At 36.9% G+C, this 6,674-nt stretch overlaps 1 protein-coding gene across 1 annotated transcript in view; it reads right to left on the reverse strand.

Annotated features, from left to right (window-relative positions):
* The window catches only part of LOC307154112 (uncharacterized protein), a 78,345-nt gene extending 72,046 nt beyond the window's left edge, over nt 1–6,299 (reverse strand). The window contains exon 1 of the mRNA XM_079898884.1: nt 6,167–6,299. The gene's annotated coding sequence lies outside the window, so the exon portion shown is untranslated. The remainder of the gene's footprint in view (nt 1–6,166) is intronic.
* Nucleotides 6,300–6,674: the final 375 nt, after the last annotated feature.

Genomic DNA, 6,674 nt, shown 5'->3' on the forward strand with positions numbered 1-6,674 from the left:
TAGTCTATATTTAATCTATAATTTATGCTGTGCAGACTGTTTGATAACGTATGTTAGACAGGAAGGCCAACGGTAAATATGACATTTATTATAGGTTTATGTGAGGATTGTTTGTTAAGTTCACTTAAATTAAAAGTTGTCATATTTTTTTTTAAGCCTAATGTTAAAAACTTGATAGCTTTCAATTACACTGTAATGTTGGATGGCTATAATTAATGTTTAAAATTAGGGGGGAGAAATCATTTTTATCCAGATATCAATAGCTGTATTAGTATCAGTGAGACTGGCCTTTATGTTGTCTCTACATTCATTTGTAGATTAACTGTGAAATGATTACATTATAAAATACATAAACCTAAACAAATGTAAGTGTTTTAATTGCGGAGAAAACGTGTGATTAATCAAGTTAATTTATATATATATATATATATACATACATACATACATACATACATACATACATAATATCCGTGGTTAGTCATGGGTCGTGTAGGGCATTAAAAATAAAAAAATGGCATTAAAAAGGCTTTAAATTTAAGATCCCTGCAGAAACCCTATCAGCTGTTCGGCTGAACATTCAATGTTGTTACGCTGTAAGCTGATGGTTCGTTGCTGCCGCGCTCTATCACTCGCACACCATAAAGAGCCAATTGTTTTTTAATGTTTCAATTTCGTGATTAAAATGACATAATTTGGAAGCGGATAATTTCTTCACAAACAGCTCATTATGAGTCAATGTTAGAATGCTGCACCTACACTCAATAGTGTGAATAAGATCAGCGCAACGCAGACCACTGCATTGACAGCGTGAAGCATATGATCTTTCTACGGCCAGGGCTCAGCGGAAGACAGAGAATGCCGGTCCATCCGGTGATTGAGGAATTAAATTCCAAAATTAAAGACAGTTTGACATCTTTTTTCTTGCATCTGTGAATTTATTTTTTAATCATTTGTTCTGAGATGAAGCGAATATATTTGTGCGGGAATTTCTCACACTATAAAATCTAACCTTGCAGGAATGGTTTAAATTATGCGCAATCCCCACATTCCCGCACCGAAATTCAAGCCCTGAAATGGCAGCGGGATGTGTAACTCTAGCATATGGCGCATATGTCATATAAAGTTAGGCAAGGCCAAACAGCGTTATCCATGTTGTTGCGATTGCATCACTAGAGTAAGCTTCTTTTTTTTTTTTTTTTTTTTTACTAGAGTAAGCTAATAGTGAAACTGATAGCGTTTTTCATTTAATTACAATATGAGGACTGACGGTAGGCTATAAAAATCAGCGTTTCTGTGTAGGTGATGACAACCATCTTGACAGCAGCAATCAAAGCATCGCTAATTACAGTAGACCTTAATTTGAGATAGTAAATTTGTTCCTAATCAAAGGGAACACTCAACCACAGAACAGCTGGGTGTAGGGGTGCAACGGATCAAAAAACTCACGGTTCGGATCGTTTCTCGGATCAGAGTCACGGATCGGATCATTTTTCGGATCAGCAAAAAAAAAAAAAAAAAAAGACAAGACAAATAAACAAGTTTTGTTAAATTAAAATATATAAAATCAACAGTGGGAGCGCGACGGGTTCATTCCATGAAGCGTGACTATAAACACACTGATAGCGTTTGTGATGGTTTTAGCCCGGTCTGATTGTGCAATGTTGAGCAGCCTTCATTTTCACTCCTGTCAGCGAAACACCGGGGTGATGTCGCTTCAAATGCGTGGCCATGCTTGATGTGTTTCCACGGATGTCCCGATACCACTTTTTCACTTCCGATACGATACCGATGCCGATGCCGCAGCTTTGGCTATTTGCCGATACCGATATCAATCCGATATTTTTATTTTATTCTTGAACTAATACTACTAATAATAAAATATATGGAAGCACTTTGCTCAATTAGCCACATAAAAACATTTCACTCAAATGGAGAACAAATACTTCTCCAGTATATCCACAACAACAGTTGATAATGAAAGAGTGCCACCCTTTATTCAAAAGACCTTGAGATATGTTTGGTAATTGTAGGCTACCTGAATGAATTTAAAATTAATTTGCTATATTTCAGATCAATATATTTGTTTCCTTAAAATTTTAATTAACTTTAACGTTATTCTCATCTGAATTATAAATAATTTATTTCTGTATAAAATGATACTACCATTAAAAACACATTTTATTTTATTTTTTAATCAATGTAGAATGTGTAACTTCAAAATAAACAGATTACTCTGTTTGAGGACAAGATATGAAAACCAATGCAATATGATGAATGTCCAAAAGATGAGATAATTTTTGCTTTTAAACAGCATGTGTGTGTGTGTGTGTGTGTGTGTGTGATTTTTCGATCGTGCCCGTGCCTCTCTCTCTCTCTCTCTCTCTCTGACACACACATTCCAGCATACATCGCAGCCTGATCATTTTGCTGCGTTCACACCATACGAGAATAGAGCGTCAAATTCGCGTCTAGTTCGATGCTTGAACAGTTTGAATCCTTTCGCGCGTCCAAAGCGAATAGGACGCGCCGCGCGCGTATAATGATAAAGCGAGCGTTTGAAGCGAAATAGACGCGTGTTCCAGGGAAGCCAAAATGCTCCCATACAGGGGATTTAAATGACGTGGGGCGTTCAAGCTCCTCCGTTCCTCCGCTCGCCATGACCACGCTGTGTGTGGACTGAACATGCGCACAACTTTTTTTTTTTTTCTAAATTAATCCGCGGATCACGTGTGTGCCGAACCGAAGATATTGATCCGAACGGATCACGGATCAATGATGATCCGTTGCACCACTAGCTGGGTGAGTTTTGTATTGGCTTATTGGATACAGTAAATGAAGACTGTCAACTTCTTTTCAATATTATTTCATCACCCAAAACACTCCCACTCTCTGCTGTATATTCATAACCAATTATTTCAAAACCAACAACCAAGCCACATAAACAATGCCACTGGCACTACTCCACATTGTAGACATGTCTCTTAATGCACATAACTTTTCACCTTTTTGCACAATCTTGAAAAAAGTACTATTGTTGAAATTCTCAGATCAAGCAAACTTCAACGCACCCTTATCCACTACCTGCTAACGTTAGTGAACCTCACCCGAGCAAGCACACTTCACAGTTCCTCCGGGCAGTGTTGCCAGATTGGGACAGTGATTTCCAGCCCAAAAGCTCACCAAAACCCGCCCACTACAAGAAAAAACCGCCCAAAATTTTACTGCCAAAATAATGTGATATAATTTCATTACCATGTCATTCAAAGTTGATATAAGCACAACTTGTATCTCCTTAACAAAATAAACGATGATAAAATAAAATAAAATTTTTTTTTTTTTTCAGGAAAACAGATCAAAACAGGGCAATAATTAAGGAGAATTAGCCAATATGACTAAAATGTCCAGATGGACACTGTCAAAACGGCAATCAAGAAATTAACCGATTACTTTAACCCTCAGAAGAACACATTGCAGAACATAACGCAGAATTTAGCAATCAAAACGGATTTATCGTTGATTCAAACCTTTTTCAGCAGCTGTCAGGGACAAGTAGAGTGCAGTCTGGATGGTAAAAGTTGCAGATGTCTGGTTAGGCTAGTGTGCACATGACCATGGACAGGAGTCGCCCCATATTTGATTTCAATTCAAGTCACTCAACTGTGCTCTCCTCTCAGAGTTATATTCACCATCGAGTCATCTCCCACCACATGTGTACGTTTTTAGAGTTTCTCACTATCTCACTCTTTACTGTAGATACCGTCACTTTGGCATTAGCGATCACTTGAATATACAGCTACAACTTATCGCGCTCAATCGCATCTGCCTGCTGATCGCTAATTGGATGAAAGTGCGTGCTCGTCGGTGATGTCAACACTAAAGCCAGCTGACTCTGCATGGGCGTGCGTGTACAGTAATGTCATGATGACTGATTTTATGGACTACATGCACACTTTAGTTTAGTTTTTTAACCAATTAGACATTAAAATGTAGTTGTTTGAAAACCGCCGAACTGACCCCAAACCAGCCCAAATTTTGTCCACCCGCCCAAACCCTTTTTTACCCGGGAACCCGCCCAATCTGGCAACACTGCCTCCGGGAATGCATTTTTTATCTCTACCCTTCATCCATGTTTTTAACTGTCCTGTCGACTTCTTGCTTACAAAGTTACACTACAAATACATTTCTGTTTAAAAAAGTATGGTAACAAAACAGCTTGTAAAATTTATTTTAGAAGGCTTTTTTTTTAATGAATTATTCTTAAATCATGTAAAATCTTGTTTGAAGCAAAAACTCAATTTTTTTTTTTTTTTTCAGGAAACCAGTCATAATTTCTTATGTAATTTTACTCATCTAGTAAATGCATCTTGATTTAAGAATATTTATATATTTGGACTGGAAACAAGACAAAAATACTAAGTAAGAAAAGCATGTTTTGCAGTGTAGGGAACGAGCTGTTTATGTGCTGAAGGGGAAATGGCCACAGCACACACTGATAAACCAGATAAAGATAAAGTCTGCAGTGTTCAGCTGCTCTTTAAGCTGAACTGCAGTAAAGTGTAGGAAATGCTCTTTGATGATTGCAGAGCAGAACAACACACACTCGGCTCTGAAGCGAAAGCTTGAATGTGTGAGTGCAAGAACGCTTCCTTATATTCCTCATATACTTCTCGGGCCGGGTGTGCCATGGCAGATCTTACACGGCAGTGTCCATCGACTCGTTTAGTTTACACTCAAAGATGATTGGTGAGATCCCAGTTCATCAGTTCACGTCTGACGTAACGTCGAATGTGACTGACTGACAGGGAACTCGATATTTGTAGATACCCTTTTAATGTGTTAGCAATACTATTTATGAACTATAAATTTACTAATAGTTTGTAAATAATTTATGATCACTTATTATTGTATAAGTGTTACCACTGAAGGGTGTAAGACACAATGTAATGGATAAAAAATGATGATGATCAAAAAGATTAATACAAAATGATTAAAAGAATTATATAATACAGAATATTAACAGTAGATTATTAATTATGCTCTATACAGGTGAAACTTTTACAAAGAAAGCAAGTGATACAAATAACAAGCTTTTTATGACTTCATCAAACACTAGTAGAACTCGATTGCACATCTATAATATATATATACATAAGGACATGTAATATAAGGACAACTAATATACTATATAACGTAGCCTTTTTTGATAAATGACGTGGCAGATCTGTCTGCAGTTATTTTTAAAGCTGCATGTACTTTGTACAAGTAATGTTGTATTTTATAGCACTATACTGTAGTGCAGAAGTCTGTCTGTAATAGTTGTGATTTGCTGTTTTCTTCAGCATCAGCATTTACAGGGTTAATGATGAACAAAAAATTAACCCTGAAAAGCTCCTTTGTTCGTCTGTATTAAGACATTACAATAGAGGAGAGTGGAGGACGATTTCTCAGTTTCTCAGAGACTGTTTTTATTGGAAAGCCAAACTTTTATATGTATATTTCTGAAATACATTCGGCTACATGGACACAGTCACCTCTGATAGCAGAGCACACTAAATTATAATGTAGACACATGCATTTTCTGTAAAGCTGCTTTGAAACAATGGCGTATGATGACATATATTTATTCAAATGGCACAATATATCATCTAAAGATTACAGTAATGCATGCCTGATGTTATTTAATTCTACAGGTTGTAGATTTTGCTCTGAGCCACATAGACACAAAATCATTCACGATTCGCAAAATGCTCTACAACCAGAGGACTGTACTCAGACAACAATTAGCAAAGTCTATTTAGGAAATTAGGAATCTTATTAGGAAAAATAAACTACTCAGAAATACAGATAAGAATTTGAAGCATGATAAAGAGATAAAGTAGACAGGAGAATAAACGTAGTAGTAAAAAAAACTGTTCAAATCAGCAACGGTGGATATAAAGAATATACTGTGATGTTTTACATTTAAGAAAATCCAGATGAAGTCCTGAAAGTTCATCTAATAAACCCTGCCAGTGTGGGCAGAGCACATATATCAGGGCAGACTTCAGTACTCTCACTGAGATCATGAAACAAACAATCGCAAACTGAGGTTTTGTTGCTTTACTTTCATTCATGTTATACATTGAATGTTATTAATAGTGGATAAATCTATGAACAATGTACTTACGTGTCTACTGTATCAGAGAAGTAATCAGTCTTCAAACGCCAGCAGTCTGAGAACACGAACCTTCACTCGATTTGACTGAATTACAGAAACCACTCCTTAACAACTTACAAGTTAAAGCACAAGTGTGTGTCACAATGTCCTCTGCATATTTCTGAGAGTGTGAGGATGTGTGAGCTGGGCGGAGAAGGAGCAGAAAAACTGTGTAGGGGCTTTTTTCTATAGATAGATCGAATACAGGAACCGAAACTCTTCTCTTCTGGTTTGCTTGTGTTCTTTGTGCCCTAATTAGGACCCAAGCCCTGAAAGGGTGAAGGCCCTATTGTTTTTCTGAAAATTATTATTATTATTTTTATTATGATGGCAGAATGTACAGAGAATAATGGCATATATCATGGGAACATGTAGAGACAGCACAGTTCGCTCCTGGCTTCAGGGATTAACTCATCAGATTGAATTTGTGAATCTTCTACGATTTTTCCTGGAGAGGTTGAGTCACATTCCTGAGTAT

The sequence above is a fragment of the Squalius cephalus genome (genome assembly GCF_949319135.1).
Source record: "Squalius cephalus genome assembly, contig: scaffold_86, whole genome shotgun sequence".
In the NCBI taxonomy this organism is placed as follows: domain Eukaryota; kingdom Metazoa; phylum Chordata; class Actinopteri; order Cypriniformes; family Leuciscidae; genus Squalius; species Squalius cephalus.